The sequence below is a fragment of the Peromyscus californicus genome, unplaced genomic scaffold (assembly GCF_007827085.1).
Source record: "Peromyscus californicus insignis strain IS unplaced genomic scaffold, ASM782708v3 Scaffold_13__1_contigs__length_99412109, whole genome shotgun sequence".
Classification (NCBI taxonomy): Eukaryota; Metazoa; Chordata; class Mammalia; order Rodentia; family Cricetidae; genus Peromyscus; species Peromyscus californicus.
Genome location: NW_026294424.1, coordinates 64,027,286 through 64,036,285, shown reverse-complemented (window position 1 = coordinate 64,036,285; position 9,000 = coordinate 64,027,286).

Sequence of the window (9,000 nt, the reverse complement as noted above, 5' to 3'; positions counted from 1 at the left end):
ATAAAAAGAAACCAGTGAAAGCGGACATCAAAGAAAATAAAAACAATAATGTCTTCAGTGATCTGCTTAGTGTAAATAAAGTAAAATTTTCACTTAAACCCTTAATCGTGGAGACTTGTTTCGGAATGTAATAAGAAAATATTTCTCACTAAAATATCTGTATGTGGGTTTGGGTGATAGCTAAGTGAGTAAAGTACTTGTCATTCAATTGTGATGTACTGAGTTCAAATTTCCAGAACCCACTTTACGCCAGACATGATAGGACATATCTACAACACCAGGCCTCCTATGGTTGGTCAAAATGCAGAGACAGAAAATCTTCAGGAGCTTGACAGTTAGAACCTGCTGCATTCATAGGTGATCAGCAAGAGAACCAGACTAACCAAGATAAGGGAGGGGGAAAAGGTCAAAAGCAGAGATTGTCATCTGATCTCCATATTGGTGCGCTGTGGCACAAGAACACTCTCGTGTACACCCATCAGTCAGACACAGACAATACCCCTACACACACACACACACAGAGAGAGAGGGGGGGGGGAGAATAGATAGAGAGATGCGTGTATGCAACTGATGCCCAATAAAGTATTCATTTCTCTTATAGCATTTGTTATATTTATTTTGCCTAATTGCAAGATAAGGTGGGTTATTTTTCACCTTTAAAAGTTGTTCCTGCTTTCATGACTTTGAGAGAATAAATCACTACTACTCTTATCTCTTCAGAAATAATGAATATTAATGTAAGAAATAATGATATTGTGTGGGGGTAAATTCCAATTAGGTGAAATATCTCATGACAACACTTACTATTATTATTGATTATCGCTAATCATTATCATCATAAATGAACAAGAAGAGAAAGGGAAGAAAAAGAAGAAAAGTTGGGAGGGAGGGCAAGAAGAAAGGAGGAGAGGATGGTGGAGGGAAAAGAGGGAAAGTGAATAAATTATGAAACAAACTAGAAAGCAGAGAATGCTAATCAGAACATTTTACAGATGAATGCTACAATTTCTATGACTTGATTTTTGAAAAAAAATTCTCTTCTCTCTCTCATCATTTTTGAAAGGGTTTTGCAAATTAATTTCAGCTTTGTGACTACTCACTATTGCATACTTTGTTTTTGACTTATTAATTTTGTTTGCGTCTTCACTATTTTCCTGTTCATATTCACTTCCTTTTTACTTTACTATGTTTTCCTTTTATATGGTTAAAATAGACCTTTGGTTTTACTTGCTATTCTTCTCTGCTAATTCATAGGAGTCTATAAATTTCTCTATAAACATGAATTCCTAATCATCTATAGATCATGTATTTACAAGTAAGTAGGATATCTTCGTAACACTTGTATTTGAATTTTTGTTATGAATTAGTTACTGATTTTAGTAAAAGCAAGTCCATTTCTTAGTTTCCAAATATCTCCAAGTTTAGGTGACCAGATTTTTTTTTATATTCTGAAAAATCATATTGTTGTAAGATATGTTCCTTACTAGTTAAATGCTTAAAAATTATCTGAGGCTTTTGCATGATTAGTTATTCCATTTCCTGCATGCAGTACATTTTTTCTTCTAGATTCTTTGTCTAGTCTTTAGTTTTAAATTTTAGGAATTCATCAGCATCATATTGATATGTCTGCATATCTTTCTGAAGTTCAGTAATTCTCAAAAATGTGTTTTCAATAAATTTGAGTTTAATAACTTGGGGAAGTGTCCCTCTGCTTTTCTCAAAGTATTTTCATATTCTCTGCTATTCTGAGTATCTCATAGATTTCTAAGATGGCATTTTGTGTATTATATTCATTTATATTGAATTCTTTTCCCCTTGGAATTTCTCTTGGTGTGCTTTGCTTTATTAGAAATTTCTCATAAACTATCCGATCCACTATGAAGTCACTATGAAGCAGGTTAATGTTCTATAGTTTGATTTTCTGATAAATATTTTGATTTGGTTCATTTTTATCATGCTAATTTTCTTACTAATTTTAACTTTGTTCACTCCCACCCTTTTATTTTTTTAATTCTTTATTTTTATTTTTTATTTCTACCCACTAGAATATATGCTTAATGATAGCAAAGTTCTGTTTATTTTCCTTATTTCTACATTCAGGCACTGAAAACAGGATAGAGATTCAGTAGATATGGGCTAAATGACTATAGAAATAATAAAAAATTAAAGATACATACAAACAAATTTATAATTATAGATCTAGTCCTATGTATTTGACTGTTTTTTTTTTTTTTTTCTAAAAGGAGACTCTGGTATGTGACTCCTAGAAACAATCAGTGAACTTTGCACAGAAGCCAAGTGAAAGCAAAGAACCATTGAAAAACATGTGGTTTTAGGAACACAGAAAACTGTCTAGAAACCTCCTGCCCCCTCCCCCCCCAAAAAAAATTGTAATTCATTATCATTTTATATATAAAATCTGTTAAATATACTGTAACAAGCATACAGAAAATACACACATTCCCTGAAATCTAATCTCAAAACAGGCAAAATATTTTCATATATATCCCTCTCCACATTATATCGAACACACAGACATATATATATATATAAATATATATATTTATATATATATATATATTCATATTTACCAATGTTTCCCTCAACTGTCTAAGTACTGAGTCAAGATATTTTCCTATCTACTCCCTAATTTTTCAGCTGAACCCTTAATTCATTATATAGAAGAAAATGAAAATATATTTTAAGAAGTGATCATAATATTGAATGAGTGATTTTGTTTCAGAAAGGCACCAAAGAAATCTAATTAACAGTGTAGAAAAAGTCTCCCCTGGTATCTACATTTAATTTTGCTCTTGTCCCTCCCTATAGACAATAATTGTTCCATTTTCTGGTGAAGGTTACATTACCTAGCTCTGAATTATGAGTGCATTTTCCTTTCTAAATACAGGGAAACAGTATTGTTTTAAAAATAGGCTGTACTGCCTTGCATTTCTCTGTGGGAAATTACGGGAAGGAGAGGAGATGGTTTTAGCTCCTATACCACTGCCTACACCGGAGTAGAATGACAATTATGTTGCAGGTGGCAAATGACTCAAGGTACCTGCGGAGTCCAGATAAGGTGGTTCATGACTATCCATATCCCGGGTGCTTTAGCTTAATCTGTGGAGTAGGTACAATGCATATTAATCCAAATAGCCTGAAACACTAGTCTTTTGAAAAAAGTACACCTGAGCCTGGCTTTCAGGATACGTTTTAGTGTGCATTTTTTTCTGGTTCTAATCATTACCATTGGGTATTTTTAAACCTATCAAGCCCACATTGCTACCCTTAAATGTTTATCCAGAATTTTCACACTTGAAAGATTTCCCTACTAACAAGAGTAGTAATGACACTCAGTTTAGGTTGTGTCAGAGATGTTCAAACTATCTCGTCTGGCTAAAAATATGTCATCTCACACGCTGCCTAATTTTTGTGACCTGATAGACCAAGGGAAGTGAAAATTTCCTGAAGTATGAGGCAATCTGTCTTCCTTTAAAGAGATGTTAGTGTCAAACCTGAAAGCATCGCTTGCTTTCTCCTAGAAATATATTTCTGATCAACATAGCATATTCTACATATATTTTAAACCATCATGGCATTATACAAATGTATTGTTCAGTTACTCCATTTATTGTGCATCACAATGTTAGGTGGACATAGAGTTTGTGATAATTTTGCATTTATTCTTAAAAATCTCATAAATGTATGCATTATGTTTTAATCAAATCCTCTTCCTTTCCCTCCATCTCTCCTTCACCACAATATATCTCCCTTCCAGCTTCAAATACACATGCATGTACACTTGCACACATATATGATCTACTGACTCCAATTAATGATGCCCTATATGAACATGGATATGATGAGGTCACGTACCAGGGAAAGTTTGGGAAATATGAAAGTGACCATCCCTCCAAAGAAAACAGACTCCTCTTCCCCAGAATTTTCATGATTTCCACATGCTAGCAAGTGCCTCAAACCTATTTCATGCTGCTTTGATATATTTATTTGATTGTGAATTAGAAATTCTCTGCCTTAAAACATTTGCAGATAAATTTAGAACCAGTGTGATAATCAAGTAAACCCAATACAGGAATGTTTAACTAGTCTGACTTGTGCAGGTCTTCTGCAGTTAACAGTTGCTGAGTTCATGTGTGTAACAGATATGCCGTGTTTAGAGGACTGCATTTACCAGACTTTACTTTATCATTCAGCTCTTATTTTTCCCTCCTTTTCTTCCCACGGGTTTATAGATGATACTACAAATGTTCCATCTACATCTAAACACTCACAGTCACTTAATATCAGACTTTAAAGAGTAATGATTCTCTGCACTAACCACTACATATTGCATTAAATTTTCTCTGCCAAAGGTTAAGCATCACAGCTACATGGATATAAACACAGAAGACGGGTTGACACCACAACCATTAAACAACAACAACATAGCATTAAAATGTGGTGTCCTTGGTGTAAGATTTCCCTAGTCTTGGATACAGACTATGTTTACAGTAAAATGCACGGGATTTCATTTCAAAATCTAGGATGCAGGCAGGAGGGAGAAGAAAAAGAGGAATGATGTGTTCCAAAATTAAAGGTGCCTGAAGAAGCTTTGTAAAACCCGAACTAGTTTGCAAACTAATTCAAACAACAATAACAAAAAATAGGAGTTTTGACAGAAATAATACCCCTGGGAACCAATGCTGCTCCCAGAGGATATGAGTTATTAAATAAAAGTCTCTGCCAACCACAGGTTACCATGGTATGTGTCATTAGCTTGTGACTTGAAATGTAAATACCTACCCAGTGAAATACAAAGCCAAGTACCAGTTCTTACTCCTAATTCAGTGACAGTCACAGGCTAGTAAAGAAAACTTTTCATCACTTGGTTAAAGAATTCTATGGATTTGGGTTTGTACATGAAAATTGCATACTTTCCTTTATCACTTTTAACTTTGCAAATGGAATATTTCAGACAAAATCATATGGCAATGTAAAATTAAATCATGGGGAAATTAAAACAGTTTTATTTGGAAGAGAACACAAAATAAATTAAGAACTTCAAATAGTTTATTTATGAGTAACTTCACACAGGCAGGCAGAGTGCTGTGAGTTCAAGGCCAGTCTGGTCTACATAGTGAATGCCAGGCTACCCAAAACTACAAGGTGAGACCTTCTTCAAAAACATCAAAACAGGTGCAGTGTCATCTGACATGTTCAAATGCTGAAGGGTGACATGTCTATAAGTTATTATACATTGTAGGGCCTAAAGATATGATTTGGTGTTTAAGAACACTTGCTGGCTTTTCAGAGGACCGTAATTTGCTTCCCAGAACCCATGTTGGTCAGTTAATGATCACCTATAAATTGAGTTTCAGGGTATCTGTCATCTTCTGGCCTTTGTAGACAGCTGCACTTAAGTACATATATCACATGCACACACATACATACACACATATACAAACACACACAATTAAAGTAAAGTAAATATAAATTACACTGTAGTACTCAAGGGAAATATTTCTGATTTTATTAATAATTTGATTGTATACATGCAATAAAAAAATAAATGAATACTGATGTAAATGAATTAGCCAAGTACCTGCTTTGGTATAGACTTTTCATAGTTATACTACTTGAGTATTATAAACATCTTAAAGAATGCAATGGATTTTTTTGCAAGTTGAATACTTGAAGTGTAATTTGTGATTACATTATGTTTATTTGTGTTTTGAGGTAATAAAGTTTCTAAACAAGAATTAGAAACATAATTATATCACTTCCCCATTCCCTTTCCTCCCTGCAACTCCTTTCATGTCCCGTACCTCTTCAGCCCCTACAGTCCCTACAGCCCCTACAGCCCCTTGAGTTGTGGGAACACTCAAAGGTCTTAACATTTGAAATGGTAAAGATTAATTAGTATCAGTCTAATTAGCAGCAATCCAATCCTTGTTTTGTGATGTGTCCCAAGGTTTCTATAAACAATGCCATCCTTTTCTCTATTTACTCAATCAACCTGCAGTGTTGTTACTAGGTTCTGGATTTTACCCCATCTCTTTTTTGTTAGATCCTAATAAATTTTTTAAGTTCATTTTACTTCCTCTCCCTCTTACTGAAATACTGTCTGTCTACACAAATCCTTGACTGACATCTTCATAACACTATATATATCTAGTAGATATGAAATAATTTATATTGAGAACTTAATATCTATCTTCTTTGAAAAATTCCAGTGCATTCTTAGCCAGGATACAAAGGCTGAATTTATTAATCTAAAACCAGCAGCAGATACCATCAAAGGACTCATTAGACCATCTGTTTTAATAATGTTTTAATTTCTTATATATAATCCCTTTATTTAAATATGATCTTAGTATGCATATAAGGATGTCATAGTTAACCTTGATGTCATCTTTACTAAATATGGAATCAACTAAAATTCAAGCAGTTGGGCAAGCTTGTGAAGGATTTTCTTGATTGAAACATTTCTGGTGGGAAGATCCACTTTAAAGATGGGCCATACTCTCTAGTGGCAGCCCATATGAAAACACACCTACAAGCAACATTATATTGACTGATAATTGCATTTATGTATCTAGGAATGATGTATGTATGTATGTAGCAACATTTAATGAAAAAAGTGATCATGAATTTAAAAGAGAAGGATTTAGAAGAAACAAAGGGAAGGGGAAATTATGTAATTATATTATAGTCTCAAAAATATTTTTAAGATGACATGGAAGAGAGAAGCTTTTCCTTTTTGCCTTCTTGCTCTCACTCTCACTGACAAGTTCATCTACTCTGCTGATGCTGATGAGGCACCCCCTGCACTACCATTAGAACTTCCTTCTTTGCGATTCTGATGTTGACTGAAAACCAACAGTTCTCTGGAAATCCTACAGGATTTCAGCAGCAGATTGTAACTTCTGAGACACCTACCCTCATGGATTAAACAACCACCAAATTCCTTCCTTTTCCTTGGAAGTCATTGTTGGACTAGCTAGGTGATAGCCTAGAAGCTATTCTAATGAATCCCCTGTATTTATATATACACATTCAGTCAGGTCTGTTCCTCTAGAGAATCTAGATACAAAGGATTTCATCTTGTTTAGAAACTTTATTATCTTAAACGTTTTGGCCATATTACATAGGTGTGTTAGGCTATGAAATTTTCCCACATTTATATTATTTTTAAGTGTTTTTATGATTACCCAATTTTTACTAGTTATCACCTTACACCATGACTATATCTTTTCCATTGTTGGGTGTTTTCAAATTGGACTTGTGTTAATATAGAAAATTTGGCTTCAAGTTCGGTTTATAGCCCACAACTTTGAGTGGTATCTTTCTTCTGGTGACATAAAGTCTATAGTCTTGCCCAATTAGCATATGGGAATTATTAAGGAGGAAATTAATATCAGACAATGCTTCTTTTACTTCAGCTACATCCTTCTGAACCCTTTAAGGCGATACAGATGCATTAACTCCTAAATATTATGTGTAGCCTGAAGAAAGTGGAACAAATTTGCCAGTGTTCCCAGATTCCAGTAGAAAAGGAGTTTTTGGCCAACAATTCAACCAGTTCCTTGCACTGGAAACTTCGTTTGGTGACTAGAGATGTCTATTTGAGTCTGTCTTTTCCATTATTTGGCAATTACATGTGGATTTCGTTCATACATGTGTATATTTTAAGATGCTTCTATTGTATTTTTTTCCATACGACTTGTCAAATGACCTTTGTTTTAGCTGCCTCTCTTGGTATTCTCTTTCTCTTCCCCATTCTTCTACCACTCCCTAATTGATCCTTTGTTCCTTGTTTCTCTTATTCATTCACAACTAGCTACTCTACTTCACCTCCCTAGGGAGCTATATCCTGCCCCATCTTCCCATGTTCTACACCTAATATTTGCGGTTATATGAACTGTAGCTTCTTTATCAAAGACATGACAGCTAAAATCCACATAAAAGTTAATACATAGCCTATTTGTCATTCTGGATCTGGGTTACCTCACTCAGGATGATTGCTTTCTACTTCTTATATATTTTAGATATTAGCCCTCTATAGGGTGTGTAGCTGGCAAAAAAAAATCTTTTCCTATTCTCTAGCCTGCTGCTTTGTCCAAGTGATGGTGTCCTTTGCCATACACAAGTATATCTGTCTCCTGAGGTCCCATTTATTAATTGCTGTCCTTAGTGCCTATGGTATAGGAACCCCCAAGCAATGAAGGCTATTACCAAGAGAAACCAGCTGTGGTTTTTCTCTACAAACTGACCGTCAGGCACTGTTGCTAAAGACAAAGCCTACATAATTCATCAAACCTGACAACATTGAGCTAGTGCCTATCTAGAGCCTTCACCCCTGTGGAGTAGTGTTCATGGTACTTGAAGGTACTTTGCACACTACCAAAGGAGAAAAGTAAACAACAACTCCATCTGCTCTGGTGGGCAATAACTGGAGACCAGATAATCCAGGGACCTAGGAGAAAACAAAATACTACTGCTTTGCTGAGGAAATGTAGCTGTAAAATTACTACTAACAAGTATTAGTATTCTGCTGTACTCACGGATCAGTTTCTGTTCAGTCATTTTCAGAGGAGCTTCCTTATGCAGTCGATGAGAAGAAATGCAGAGAGCCACAGGTGGACAATGTGCAGAGAGAGGTATAGAAGTTTCAACTGTCAGTTCTCAACAAGATATCTCCTTTAAGTCTCCTCATTCACTGTTTAAGGAACCCTGTAGAACAGGAGACAGAAAGGTCATAAGAGCCAGAGGGGTTGGAGGACACTAAGGAAATAAGGCCATCTGAACAGAGCAGGACTGTCACATATGAACTCACATAGACCATGGCAGCATTCACAGGGCCTGCATTGATCTGTGCCAGATGGGGTTCTAGCACTGAAGGAAGCTGACACAGTCCTCATCCAGAGCCCAGAAGCTATGTCCAATTAATAGCCACTGGCAAACGAAAAATTAGTTATTTCCAAATGAGTCTCACTGGGT